This window comes from Geotrypetes seraphini, chromosome 6 (genome assembly GCF_902459505.1).
Source record: "Geotrypetes seraphini chromosome 6, aGeoSer1.1, whole genome shotgun sequence".
NCBI lineage: Eukaryota > Metazoa > Chordata > Amphibia > Gymnophiona > Dermophiidae > Geotrypetes > Geotrypetes seraphini.
Window position 1 is genome coordinate 208,224,047 of NC_047089.1, and position 15,880 is coordinate 208,239,926.

A 15,880-nucleotide genomic window follows, 5' to 3' on the forward strand; every position below is an offset into this window, starting at 1 on the left:
CTATCAACACTAGACTACTGCAACATTGTTTACCTAGGTATCCCCAAAAAAACAGTACAAAAATTAAAAATAGTGCAAAACACAGCAGTTCGTCTAATCTTTGGCTTAAGGAAAAATGACCACATCAGCCCTTACTACAAAAAGTTGCACTAGCTGCCACTTTGTTCATTTTGTTCAAATTTGCCTGCATTTGTTTCAAGCAGGTCTGGGGTCTAGCGCCTTCTTACCTACTACCATACTTCATATTTCACAACCCCTTAAGACCAACCAGAAACCGAAACATATTCACTTACCCAAAAATCACAGGCTGCAAATACAAATCCTTTCTGGACAGGACTTTCAAGTTCCAAGCAGGCAGACAGCAGTCCTGGCTGGACAAATACATAAGGAGAGCCAGTTTGACCTACGGCACGAAAGTCAATAAAAACCATTCTATTTGACAAATTCATCTCCTAAACAGAGGCCTCTAAATGAAATATTCTCCCTTTCTCTTACTCGATGTTAATGTCGCTGTTTTTTTGCTGTTCCTTTACCTATTTCTCATGTAACCCTCTCTTCTTACACCTTGTATTTTGCTGATTGTCTAGCCTTCTTAGAATGTGAACCGCCTAAAAGTCTTTCGACTATGGCGGTATAGAAGAATAAAATTTTTTATTATTATTAATATTATTATGGGAGGCCCGAGGCTGTGTCAGTCTGTGGCATCTTTCTGAGGGGGGCATGGGGGTTTCCCCCCACCTTTTCTCAGCTTCAGTCCAAATGGGAGCTTCCCGCTACTCAGTTCTGGGCCTATTTACAGGCGTGCCATTACTACTTTTCCCTGGAACGCCAATGGGGGGAGCTGTGGTCCTTGGATAGATTAGATGCCCAATTGGTGTTGGTACCTGCACAAATGGATAGGTTGGCCACATGGTACAGGGTCCTTAAACTTGCCCCTACAGAGCAATATTTAGAGAGGGTGGCTGGCCTGTGGTCCAGGGATTTGGCTATTGACTACACTAGGGCCCAATTTTTGGATCTTTTTGCCAATATTTCTCTTCTGGTGGGGTCTACAGACCTTTGAGAAATGCATTTTAAAATCCTGCACCAATCTTATATCTCCAGACTAGGGTCTCTGGGATGACGATCTTTGTTCCCACTGCCAGAAGGCCCCGGGCACTCTGGTCCATATGTTTTTGGAGTGGCCGTCTGGCTTCGGGTCCTCCCCTTTCTCAACGGCCTGGTTGGGAAGCAGGTGCCCCGGGATTATGGCCTGTTGTTGTTGGGGGATCAGAGGGAGCTCCTTCGCAGGGACTTTGCTCTCCCACACCGGAAGTTCCTGTACACAGCACTACTGTTGGTGAAGAAGCTCCTGTTGCAGCATTGGGTGGACCCAAGGCCTGCTTCCTTTTCACAATGGATACAGAGAATGCAGGAAGTTGCTTCCTTCAAAATACATACCTATCATTCAGCCCTCTCTAGCGACCAACGCTATTATGTATCTGTGTAGAAAGCGTTCCGATTGGCGGCGGAGGCGGCTGTTTCGGCTGCCCCCTATGACTGCTTTCCTGGCCCTTAGGGGAATTGCAATTGTATTTCTACTCTCAAGCCTCTATGAATGGGGTGGGTGTGATTGGTGTGTGCATGGGGGTTTGTATGGGGTTCCTTTAGTGAGGCTAATATGGTGTGTCTGGACGGTGGTTGTTGGTTGGATTGGTTGTGCAAGTGTGTGGATCATGGGATTAACCTCTTATAAATGGATATTGCAGTCATGGCTAATTCTCCCAGAAGGGGATCCTTCGGAGTCTTAGTTGTCGTCCCCAATTGTGGGGCCTATGTATAACAAGCTCATGGCTCTGCTGACGCTCTTTTGGATTGTGTGTGTTTTACACTTTCTGGCTTCTTATCTCTGTTTTCTGGATGTCTCTGTCTGATGCCCTCCTGGGAATGATGTACTGTTCCGGACTTCTTTATTGTTTTGGTGATGTAATTTATGTTTCTTTTGGCTGCTTTACCAATAAAAATTATTAAAAAAAAAAAAAAAGAAAGAAAGAAAGAAAACCACAACATACTCCACCCCTCACAATCAGGCTTCAGAGGCAACTACAGCACAGAAACACTACTAGTCTCCCTCTTAGACACAGACAAACAATACCTAAGTAAAGGCAAAAAACGCTACTCATTCAACTTGATCTCACAGCGGCATTTGACTAGTAGATTACAACATCCTACTACAAACACTGGAGACGATAGGAATCACAGGCAAAGTCTACAATTAGTTTGAAGGATTCCTCCGCTTAAGAAAATACAGAGTTAAAGCAAACAAGGAACAGTCGGAATCCTGGAATAATCCCAAGGCTCCCCACTATATCCAACACTCTTCAACCTTTACATAGCCACACTTGGCATATGCTTAGATGAAATAGGCATAACTTCATACAGCTATGCAAATGACATCACCATCCTCCTGCCTTTCCTAAACCAACCCCGACACAACGAACAAACTACACACTGCACTAGAAACAGTGTCAAAAATGGATGAAAGACCACAAATTAAAGCTGAATCAAGACAAAACCAATTTCTTACTTCTAGAAAAAAACAAAACCCCAACCATAACAAACCTAGAAATAGACTCCATCACATACCCCATGCAACCCAACTTAAAACTGCTTGGAATAATGATAGACAAAGGCTGCACCATGCAACTTCAAATCAGCAAAATGATCCAGAAGGCATTCACAACCATGTGTAACCTAAGGCAAATCTGAAAATACTTCAACAATAAACAATTCAAACTCTTGGTACAAGCGCTAATCCTAGGACTCCTGGACTACTGTAACATCCTTTACCTGTCATGCCCAACCAACATGCTAAAACAATTACAAACAGTCCAAAATACAGCAGCTCTTAGACTGATTTACTCGCTGAAATTCACACTGGCTCCCAGTACAAGCACACATACAATACAAATTCTACTGCACCCTAAACAAAGCCCTAAATGGAAATGGACCAAGCCATCTGAGCAAACGCCTAATCAGGAAAAACACATCCAGACCAAGGAGAACTCATGCACACTTTACCTACCCACCAATCAAAGGTATACAAAGCAAAAAAATGTACGACAGACTATTAGCTACCAGAGCAGCAAACTAGACCGCCACCTCGCTAATCTGCTGACTATGCCGACCAACTACAAAACATTCAGGAAAGAACTTAAAACTTTTCTATTCAAGAAATTTGTCAAATGATCTAACTAAACCTGATCGACCCTCCACAGATCCCAATGCATACTACATCTATTAACCATGTATTCTCCCTGGAAATGCCTAGGCCAACTCTTGTTGTCAACCGCCTATAACTGAAAGGTATTGGCGGGATAGAAGACACCAATGTAATGTAATGCTATCTGGATAATGCTTCTATGTCCATTCCCTTCAAAAATAATGCATGATTAGTGCCTGCTAAGAAGCATTTTGCAGTAGGCCTAGTTTCCTTCTTTAAGGAGCTGATTCTATAAACAGGCATCCCGATTGTAGGCGGCAATAGGTGTCCTTCTACTGTCTGGCAGCCAATCAGGATGCACATTTGTAGGCGTACATTGTAGGCGTATGTCGCAAGTCTACAGAGATGCATAGGGACACTTAAGCTCACCGAAGGCTGGGTGTGGGCATGATTTTGCATGGAAGTGGCTTTGGGCGAGTTTAAGTATCTCCCTAGAGCCGCCTGAAATGTAGGTTAGCAAAATTCTGGCCTACATTTCAATCCTAAAAAGAAGATGCCGCTACCGGCTCAGCTGATCGTGATCACGGCAAGGGAATCCCCGATTAGCTGAGCCGGCAGAATTCCACAAAACTACAACTTCAGGGAGTCCTGCCGGCTCAGCTGATTGGGTATTCTCTTGCCGCGATCAACTGATGGCAAGGTATCCCTCAGCAAAGATAGGTGGCTGAGCTGCCTATCTTTGCGATCAGGCTAAGGCGCAATTCTCTAACTGGCGTCAGTGACATGTGCTCCAGTTAGAGAATCAGTGGGGTAAGGGGTGGGTAAGGCCTCTGTTCTTTAAGACAGACACGATTCTGTATAGGACACCAGTGCATGATTCTCAGCCGCTTCTTAGGCAACCGCCAAGACCAGCTTCCTATACAGAATCAGCCCCTAAGTGTGCATTAACGCTTCAAGTATTTTAGTAAAAGGGCCTTTTAGTTACTTACATATTGATTTGCTATACTGCTATTAGAGTTGAAAATGGCATTGCATCTTTACAAAAGCTGTAATCACAAGTGCCCAGTAACTGAAGTGTGGTGTTTGTTCCCATTGTTATAGCAATAAAAATAGAATAAAGCAAAATTATGAAGCAATTTTTCTGTTTAATGCTAGGTAATATTAAGGAGAGCAGGTACAGACACTTATCTGTTCAGTGCTTGTTGCCAGTGCAGAGGATGCAGGGAACTCCGAAATCAACATACTGATAACGTATCTTTTTGTTGTCGTCGTTTAGCACTATATCTTAAAGTTCTCTTTGAAAACATAACGACAACTTTGGTGTTAAGAAAGTTAGAAAGAAAGTTAGAAAGAGGCGGCATTAAAAATTAATATAAAACATAAACTGAACATTACAGCATTGAAGTTGGAGTTTATCAGGTCCCAACACTGATAAAGGCCCCCTTTTTATCAAGCTGCGTAAGGGCTTTTTATTGCAGACCGCTGCTGTAAAAGCTCCAACGTTCATAGAATTCCTATGAGCGTTGGAGCTTTAACCACAGCGTTCTGCAATTTAAAAAAAAAACAAACCCTTACGCAGCTTGATAAAAGGGGGCCAAAATTTGACAGTTTCTTATTAAATGTTTTCATAATGGAAGAAAATTGAGTCATAACACACAAATACAAGGTAGCACAAAATAAAGGCATTTACAGTACTTTTGCATCAAACATCACAATATTTGTCCAATAGCAGAATATGAGGTGGTTTATTTACAAGTGCAGACATTAAAAGATTCAAGCAATGATTGTCAGATACAAACATCTCACTACAATTGAAATGAGGTAAGGGACATCAGACATGCTTGTCTCTAGTTTGCTTGCTATTACAATGGCCAAGTCACTCTGGGCTCATAGGTTTTGTTCATGCCTTTTCAGTAGTTCAAGCTGAGTCATACTATTTTTGTGCCTGCAGCAATGGAGAGGTATATGACTTGTTCAGGATCCATGTTTCCAAGTTTATTTGTCACTTGATATACCATCTATCAAAGAATAACTAAACGGTTTACAATATTTTAGTAAAATACAGCTAAAATAATTTTTTTTAAAAAAAACACTCCAGGATCCAAGGAGTGGCAGTGGGATTTGAATCCTGGTTTTGCTGGCTCATTGTCTCTTCCTCCAACCATTAGGCTACTCCTCTTCTCCTCTAAGTTTGGGAAGTTGTTCTTGCTGCTTAGTTGCCACTTCCACCTCTTTCCTGCTTTTCGAAGTTGATCAGCAGATCTTGCTTGCACACCTTCTAACTCCAACTGTTTAATAAGCATTGCACAATCTGTGACTAATTATGACCACAAGCTTCCTCTGAATGCTTTCTGATGATCAGTTGTAGAAACACCTACAGAGAAAGCATGTCAGAGCGTTTCTCTGGGTAAGTAGTACCGTTTACTCCTTCTCAGGTTTTCCTCCATTCGACTAAAAATGCAGCACAGGATATCCACTTGTTTCATCCACCCTATTTGTTGAGTGCTTGGCTGATCTGTCTGAGTTGCACCCATTTTGTTTGAAAATATCAACATTGGAGAATACGAGTATGCACGTCTAGGACCCACTGCAGTGTTTGGGAATGGAGGGAAAGGGCTTGTGACTTGCTTTGGTGCCGCAGCAAACTGCTTGTATTTAACTCTCCCCCAAAAGACAAGATATTAAGCACTCTACTTCAATCATAAACAGACACATTTCCTACCTGCCATTGGTACTGCTCCACAGCAGTCCAAGTAATTCCTGTTCTCTGAACATTTTTATCTGGGAAAGAGAGACACTGTTTTTTCTCTGGTCCTTTTATTAAGGCATGCTAACCGATTTAGCGCGTGCTAAAGATTAGCGTGCACTAAATCCTAAGGCATCCATAAAATATAATGGATGCCTTAGCATTTAGCGTGTGCTATATCGGTTAGCGTGCCTTAATAAAATGACCCCTTGGTGAAATACAATATACCGGTAAATTAAAGAGGGTGCACATGAGAGACAAAGAAATTAAGCTTATAGCTGCTATGATTTGCTGCATTTTATCTACTGTTTATTTTTCTGGTTTAAATTTTTTTTTTAGTCAAGGTTTGTTTATTAATTTTTGAGTATACAAAGTATGGAAAAAGTAAACATATGAAACATTCAATGCGAGGCATGCATAACGAAGTGTTAATAGCAATAGTTGAAACAAACAATCAGAAGTACATAAGCATAGAATCAAAACATTGTGGTGGCATGTCTCAAAATGAAGTAGAAGAAAACCTAACTGTAAATATAAGCATGAAAGCTTCAAAGAATCAAGAGAAGGGGAAGGGAAAAAAAGAAAGAATAGAGAGAATAGAGTGGTCCAATTATGAAGGAGAAGAAAGGGAGAGCAGGTAAGATTTCAAAAGCGACCATTTTCTTTGAAAGGATGGAAACCTGTCAGTAGATTTGGCTAGGTATGCTTCCGTTCTGTAGGTGAGGCATACTAGATTCCACCACTGAGAGTGAGAGGCCTTGGAAAGGTTTTTCCAATAAGTAAGTAGGATTTTTAAGGCCAAAGAGAGTAACATGTCAAACAAAAAACAATCTGAATCAGAAATCAAAGTGGAAGCCTGAAAAGATTTCAGTAAGAGCATTTGATATGTCAGGGGGATATTAATATGGAAAATGGAACAGATGGAGTCCCAAACAGAGGACCAGTAGGAGGCGATTACAGGACAGGAGAAGAGAAGGTGTTTTAGAGAACCCGAGTCGGAATGACAAGTCCAACATTGATTGGAAAAGGAGGCATTGATTCTATGAGATTTGATCGGGGTCCAAATTGCTCTATGTAGCAGAAAGACCATGTGTTGGTTTAAATTTTACACTGCTTTGATGGTTGGTTTTGGAAGGTTGTCAACCAAATTCATTACACATTTAAAAATGTGCTTTAAGCATGGGCTTCAGGAGGCTAAAAATAAAGTGCATGTTTTAAAGAATACTATCTAATAAGTTGACCAGGCATCTGTCATGCATCAGCAGCACATTAGGATGGGGAAGCTCCTGCAGACATCTCTCAAAACACTTGTGGCAGCACCAGCCCTCGGTTCTCACTTGATGGCACAGGCACTGCTGTCTCCTTCATCCCACTATTGCCTCTTCTAGCTCACATGGGTTAGACGAGGCAGAGGTGAGCACAGAGCAGCAGTATTGGAGTCCCTGCAAGTATTTTGCAGGTGCCTTTTTTTTTTTTTTTGTAATTTTATGCACAATTCTAAAAGTTATTCATATAGTTATATAGAAGCTGAAATTCAAAAAAAGTTTGTGTTCCTAACTGTTTCACTCATCTGCTAAATTTAGAATCCTCAAAAGTGGGTGTCAACAAGGGTGGATTGGAGTAGGGAACATATGCTGGATTCTACTGAACCGTGGAAGAACTTCTTACTGTGGGACAGCAACGTAAATTCTCTGACACTCATAGGAATTGAATGAGCATCGGAGCATTTACCTCACTAGCCCACAGTAAGTTTAATAAAAGGAACCCGTAGGAACATAGCACAAAGTTTCATCACTAGGTATCTAAATTAGGCTCATAAATCTAGGCAAGTGAATAACAGGCCCAAATTTAGGAACATAGGTGAATTTCCAGCAGAAAACTAGGATTTTCATGTTTGGCTGAAAATAGGGAACAAATTTAGGCCCCCCCCCCTTGTACAAAGCTGCACAGGCATATGTCATGCAGCAAATGTTCTGATGCCCATTCAGTTCCTATGGGCATCAGATCATTTATTGCGCCGGCCATGCTGCCAGGCTTTGTAAAAGGAGACCATAGGCATCTAATTTACCCCCACCCCCCTTTTACTAAGCTGCGGCTGCGGTAGAGGTTTCTATCATAGCCATGAGCGCTAAATGCTTGGAATTCCTATGGGCGTTGGAGCAGCGTCAGAGCCTGTAGCGCCTCAGGCACAGTAGAAACCTTTATTGCGGCTTAATAAAAGAGGGCCTTAGTATGATAAATCTAAGAGTGCAGGTGTTTTTGAATATTAGGCTCATAGTTGATTAGATTGAACAAAGACCAGAGGACTAACCCCCTGTTTTACTAAGGTGTGCTATGTGTTTTAGCACATGCTAAATATATGCACACTCTAACTGCTAACGCGTCCATAGACTAACATGCACACGTTAACATTTAGTGCATGGTTAGCGCACACTAAAATGCTTATCGCATCTTTGTAAAAGAAGCCCCAAGTCTCACCTTCATATTCTGAGAACCCTTAAGATAGGGTTACCATATGGCTCCAGAAAAAGGAGGATGGATTGAGACATCTGGGTTTTACTTCCATTGCTTTCAATGGAAATAAAACCCAGATGGCTCTGTCCTCCTTACTTCCATTGCTTTTAAAGGAAGTAAAACCCGGATGTCTTATTTGGTCTTTTTTTTTCTGGAGCCATATGGTAACCCTATGCTATGGCCAGCATGAACATCCATTATACAAAATGAAATGTCCAAACTATGAATGGAGCAAAACAAGGGGCACACGAAAGTCGATGTAGCAGCAGAGGACCATCCATGTTTTAAAATGGCCACATAGACATCCATGTGGAGAAATAGCCTAATGGTTAGAACAGCAGGCAGAGAACCAGATCATATTGCATTTCTACTGTGATTTCCCTTTCTCCAGTGAAGAACTGCTCAATCAGAGCACCTGTCTATAACCCTTCACAAGCCAAGTTTCAGGTCTAAATGCTTACATCCATATTTTTGGACATACCATCCTCTTCTAAAATTGGAGTTGGATGTCTATGTTTTGGTCCCTCTCTAGTCCTGCCCAGACCTTGCCCCTTTCCTATAAGGAAATACAGCAGTTTTAGACATCCAAATCTCAAATTTATAAAACCAGGATTTGGATGTCAAAATGCCAGTTTTCAGATTCCAAAACATGAATAGAGCCTCTGTAATAAGAGCCATAATCAGACAAGCTGACTGTATGCATAATGCAGTCAATACTGCCACCTCTATCCATTTAGTTTAGGCTGTTATCCAGCAGGCCCAAATATATAGGACCCAAGATTTAAAGGATTTATGCTGTTAACTTTGAGAATAATGCTCCTAAATTGGCCTCTTCAAAAAATTTACTAACGCTGAGTGTATAAATTTACAATATACTCAACATTCGCTAAACTCTTAAATGTAGGAGAATAAAAAGTGGGTGGCAACAGGGACAGGTTTAGGATGAGGCAAAAGGAGCTTAGCACTGGTTTTCAGCACGCAGGTCTTTCAAAAAATGCAGATGGTGGACTTATACATTCACAGGCCATCTGTGAATATCTCTGTTTGAAAATTGACCCCCTCTAATTTTACGCAATGAGGCCCTGTACTAAAATAGCATAAGTTGTGGTAAAATCAGCCTACACTGATAACTTTCCCTCTTAATGCTATTAAATCAAACAAAGCATTAATCCTCTCTTAAAAAAAAAAAATGTATACTGTACATTTGCAGACTGGTGGTAGCTAGCAAACAGAAGGCAAATGGATTAATGACTTATGAAATAAGATATCTATCCCTACCCCTGCATGAAGGCAAACAAGCCTCCCATCACATTGCTCTTTGAATCACCCAGCTTTGTATGTGAGCTTAAACAGTCGTATTTGAACAGGAAGAAACCAGTCACAATGGAGGGCTGTGCCTATAGCTGAGAATTCCAGGTACTAAAAAAAAAAAAAAGCAATAAGAAATGCTATGCAATTGGAATCTTAATTTTAACTGCAATATCTGTCAGTTAATTGAAAAAAAAAGAGTGCAAATAAATTTAAATAAATCTTCTAGGGTTACCATATGGCTCCATAAAAAGGAGGATGGATTGAGACATCTGGGTTTTACTTCCGTTGCTTTCAATGGAAATAAAACCCAGATGGCTCTGTCCTCCTTACTTCCATTGCTTTCAGCAGAAGTAAAACCCGGATGTCTCAATCCGTCCTTTTTTCTGGAGCTATATGGTAACCCTAACATAGCCAGCACCTGCATGCCCCTTTCTCAATTATTTTAAAATAAGTTGTATGTTCTGTCAATATTCATGAGAAATGTCCATCTTAAAATCTGCCTCTATCCTCCAAATTCTATCAAAAGTACTAAAAATTGTGCATAAAAATTTGAGTGAGTGCAATTTGTGCAATTTCATTGAATATGCCAATTATCGGTAGCACTGATTATGTGGGATCTTAATGAGCAATTATCGGTGCTAATTGGAAATAATTAAAATTTATGTGCCAAAAAATGGGCGTATCAGAGGCAGATCAGGGGCATTTCTGAAATTTACACATGTGGTTATAGAATAAATGGGGGGGGGGAGGGGAATCAGTGCCTAGGTGTGAGGATTTATACTACGTTTCAGGTGGTATAAATGGCCCTGCCTAGTTAGGCAGAGTTCCCAGCACAAAACGCTGTTCTATAACTGCCATCTAACTTTGAGTAACAAAAACTAAACAAGCTGAATATGAAAAATTACCAAGATTCACCAAAAAATATTCAATTATTTTGTACCAGAGAAAGGGACAAAAATAATAATTATAGGGACTAACCATACAAAATAATAGATAAAAAGGCCTTAGTATTTCCAGGGGTAAATAATGGGCTCCTTTTACTAAGGTGCGCTAGCGGTTTTAGCACGTGCTACAATGCCGCACGTGCTAATCGCTAACACCTCCATAGAGCTTGCGTTAGTATTTATCGTTTAGCGCATGGTTTGCGTGCGCTAATCTTTAGCACGCACTAAAAACGCTAGTGCACCTTAGTAAAAGGAGCCCAATATCTCCAGGATGTCTCTATGTCAGCTTCAAAGCTTCTATAGGAAATACATTCTTGGTCAGAAAAAATTCTATTAACTTTACTGAAATTTTCAAAGTCCTGTAATTTAATCTGTTCTCTTCTGGGAGATGGGACACTTCTACAGATAAGTGCTTTATTTATTTTTATTTTTTTTAAATGGTTTTGAATATCGGAAAAGAACAGATTAAATTACTGGACTTTGAAAATTTCAATAAAGTTTTTTCTGACCAAGGATGTATTTCCTATTGCAGCTTTGAAGCTGATATAGAGACATCCAGGAGATATTTATCCCTGGAAATTATTTTGTATGATTAGTCTCTATAATTATTTTTTTTGTCACTTTCTCTGGTATAAAATAATTGAATATTTTTTGGTGAATCTTGGTAATCTAACTTTGAGTGCTATTTTTGGCGCTGATTTTTTATAAGCTCCATTTAAAGAATCTAGTTCTATATGTATAGCAACATGGAATATACGGAGTAAATCTGTCTGGCTTTGGTGTATTGTTTTTCTTAATCTCGCTTGCACAGGGAGTGAAAGTTTGTATAACACACTGACTTCAAAGCATACTTTATGCCTTGCTAAAACTGAAATATATGTGATGTTGGCCCTGCTTATAGCACCAAAAACCAGCTCAGACCAACTCCCATATGAATAAGAACCCCCTCTCATCACTGACCATAGAAGCCAACTTTTTATAATCATTGGAAGTGCTAAACCCAATGAAAGTTACCCCTTCCCTGTTGTGCTCCTTCAAAGGTGTTGGGATATGCTACTGTTATTGTACCCCTCCGACATAGCTGCACAAACACTTTAAAGAAAACTGGGACCTGGGTTTGGGTGGAATGCACTCTCTGCATCCAGCACTTGAATTGTAACCAATCCCAACTTGATTCTGATTAATTCCTATCAAAGCCTATATAATGAATACATATGAATCTTCAACTAAATTGAATGAAGAGATGAACGTTATACCACAAAGACATAACTCACATTCACAGCCTTTGTTAATAGGTTTCATCATGAGTCCAATTTTAGCAAATATTTGTGCTCCTTCTGTGTGTTTGTAAAGCAGTAACTTTCACAACCTCCCTTAATATAATTTCCATACAATATTTTCTAACTAAAATTCACTTATCTTAAATCCATAGTACAAATCCAAGATCCAACATGACTTCATGTTTTGGATGACTTCTGCATTGGGTAACTTAGAACTTCTTCCAATATGTTCTTCTGGGAAAAAATGGTGACAAGTGTCTTAAATAAAATCACACATGACTGAAATTCACCAATCAAAGAAACAGGAGATACCGTCTTCCCAGAACTTGGAAAGCAAGAAATGACAACAAAGGTGACTTTGGTGCTCAGTTGCTTTATTGTGTAATAAGACTCGACGAGATCGTGTTTTGGCCCAAAGGGGCCTGCCTCAGGAGTCTGAATTCTGATTGAGGAGTAATCGTGACAGAATGTCATAATGATCTTTAACAGTATTGATTTCATTGTGATAAAAATTCAATACGATGACACAATGGTTACGGCAGTTTTGGGTTTGCATTTCCTGCCGTCAAGCACAATAATAATTTTTCAAGTAATGATCACTGGCAGTTTTCAATTATTGGCATGTTTTATCATTGCATTTTTAATTTCAATTAAAACTGATAATTGCATGATGGTGTGAGAGAAATTTGGAAGAACTGATTTGCTGTAAATATGAAATGTCAGACTGTACAGATGGTAAAGTGGGACATTATGCTTGTGACCATTGTTCATGGCATCTCTTCACAATTAATGGGGAACAATAGCAATCTATGAATATTACTTTAGTAATGAAGATGAAATTGTGGACAGACTGCTACTAGTTTTGTGATCTATGTGATTCTATGTCTCTGATTTGACATCAAGATATATGTGACTCAGATTCAATGAGCATAAATGCTGGTTATCAACTGAAAATAGATCTATCCCATTGGTTGACCCAAAATCATAAGGTTGAAGACATTTGCACCAGGATTCTATAAATGGAAACTAAATTAGGGCACAATACTGAAATCCATGCACAAATACAAATTGATGCCAATTAGCATCAATAATTGATTCTTAACAGCTCATTATCTAATTTATTTGTGCATGGATCTGGCTACATAAAGTTCTATACATATCTGTGCCCAAATCCTGTTGCACACAACCTAAAAGGGGGTATGGCCATGGAGGGAATTCACAAAAGAATTCCGGGGATCTGCGCCCAACTTGCATACAACATACACACCACAATTTGCACTAGGTTTCAGCTGGCATAAGTCCTCATGCCCAAAATTGGGCATGGGAATCCATGCTAGGCATTATTTTATAAAGAGTGCTCAGCCCAGAACACCCTTTATAGAATGGCACAGACTGCAGATTTTTCTTGGCATGTAATTTTTGGCATGATTTAGTGAATCCAGCCCTTGGGAGAGAATTATTAGCCAGGTGCATGAAGACTGGCATGGAGGTAAGCTCTTTGCCAAGGGAAGTATAAGGAATAATTTGAAACATAGAAACATGATGGCCCATCCAGTCTGCCCATCTGCAACATCCACTATCTCCTCCTCTCCCTATTGGCTAAGGCTCTGTACACCTGCATTGTGATGTCATAGAGCTTTATGGTTCCATAGAAACATAATGGAAAATAAAGGCCAAATGGCCCAGCCGCCCATAGGAATAGAATGGGCGGCTCAGCATTTAGCTCGCACTGCTTGGAAGCACAGTTTGATTAAAGGGGGGTATATGAAGACTATATGAAGGAAGAAATTATGAGATTTATTACTTTATAGACACATAGATGTGCAAATATTTGTCAAAATTGGACTGATAATGAAACTTGTTAACAGAGGCTGTGAAACGTGAGATATTCCTTTGTGGTTTGAGGTCCATGTCTTCACTAAGTTTAGTTGAAAATTCAGATTTATTTATTAAATAGGACTATTTACCTTTAAAGCACTATTACTAACATGTATTAAAAATGTGCTTTAATACACATCTGAAGGCACTTTAGTTTTGAACTCCCCCAACCCCCATCAATGCAGGATTTCAAGAGTTACAAGTGACAGTAACATTTACAAGTTACTGCACTTCCCAAGGTTTGCAATTTATACTGGAGTAAGTGTGTTATCTCTCCTATCCAAGCAAAAATTTGTCCTCTCTCTAAAGCAGGTAATAGCATTCCCAACAATACATAGTAAACCATCTGCCAACCCTACACCTCCATCCAAATTACAGAAAGAATCCACCCAGATGTATCTGTCGAATGAATCCTGTGATATATGTAGGTTACAAATGTGGCATATAATATATACTTCGACAGGTGTTAAGGGGGCAGTTCTATAACTTGGCACAAGTTAGGCATCTCAATGCCACAAGCTAAGCACAGTTCTATAACAGTATCTTAGCTAAAAAAGGTACTAGTGTAAGTCAGCACCGATGAACTTACATTTAGCTATATCAACTTATGCGAGGTCTATGGCAGTTGCAAGCTGACCCCCTCCTTTATAAAGCCGCACTAGTGTTTCTAGCACCGGCCGCGGTGGTAACAGCTCGGACGCTGATAGAAATTCAAGTGGTCTTCTGGTGGTCAATTACCCCAACATCGACTTGTTAAATATCACATTGGGGAGTGCTAGGGAGGTAAAATTCCTAGATGTCATAAATGACTGACTGCTTCTTGGAGCAATTGGTCTGGGAACCGACAAGAGAGGGAGCTATTTTAGATTTGGTCCTTAGTGGAATGGGCTACTGGGCTTGATGGACCATTGGTCTGACCCAGTAAGGCTATTCTTATGTTCTTAAGACAGTCATAGCTGTACATGCTCAGTTATAAATACCCTGTAAATGGGATAAGCTATCTCCATCTCATGAGTTATGAATAAATTGCTTTCTAGTTATCATGTTTTTATTGACATGATCATATAATAAGAGTAGAGTTTAAAGTTTATATGGAATTCTGATTACTGGTAGGTCAATACATTTGATTACTTATGGTATGAATATAGTATTCCTGATATAACCTACCTACATTCAAATCAAGACTTCTTGGATTATACTGAAAGGTCTCTCGAGACTACAACAGGAGTTCAAGGCAGCTATTTCCTGTGAGTGATCTGCATGGATCAGGAGTATGGGAAGATCGCTCCTGCCCCGAAAACCCGCTAGACCATCAGGTAAGGCTTAAGAGAGGGGGAGCTTACATGGCTTAAAATAGCTGGGGGAAGCAGGGGTTAGGGGCAGAACCGGCCCAAATATTATTCGCAGTTTTTTAATATTTGTGGGCTGGTTCTGCCCCTAACCACTGCAAATATGGAGGGGGAAATGATGGCACAGATTATGGAAAGAAGCACATAAAATCTCATGTCATAGATAACCTGAGCTCATGATAACACTCTTTCAGTGCCTTTTTAATTATTTCAGTCCCTAACTTTTTAACTTGGAGAATATGTAGGCTCTATAGATGTTTGGGGGGTCAGCCTCCTGTGGTGTAGCCTTGGGTGGTGGGGCCCACCCACTATAGGCTCAAGCCCACCCAAAATCTTTGCACACTTTTTATGATCCTCTGGTGGCAAGACCTCCTCCCACATGCTCCAGCTGGCAGCAAGGGTACACCGTCAGTAGCGTGCAGGACAATAGTGCCCTGACAAATCCACTCTGACCAGTGCGCGCATGGAGCGGGATTTTCAGGGCACAATTGTAAGTCTAGTGGGGGGGGAGGGGGGTTTACAGCAATGTTTGAATTCAGAGCCCCCTGACGAGAGCGTGAGTGTAGTGGGGAGGGGGGAGAGTCGTCCCCCCACCCACCCCCTCAGAATGGAAACAGAAAGGCAATAGGCGGCAGAGCGAGTTCTAAGTGGTCACA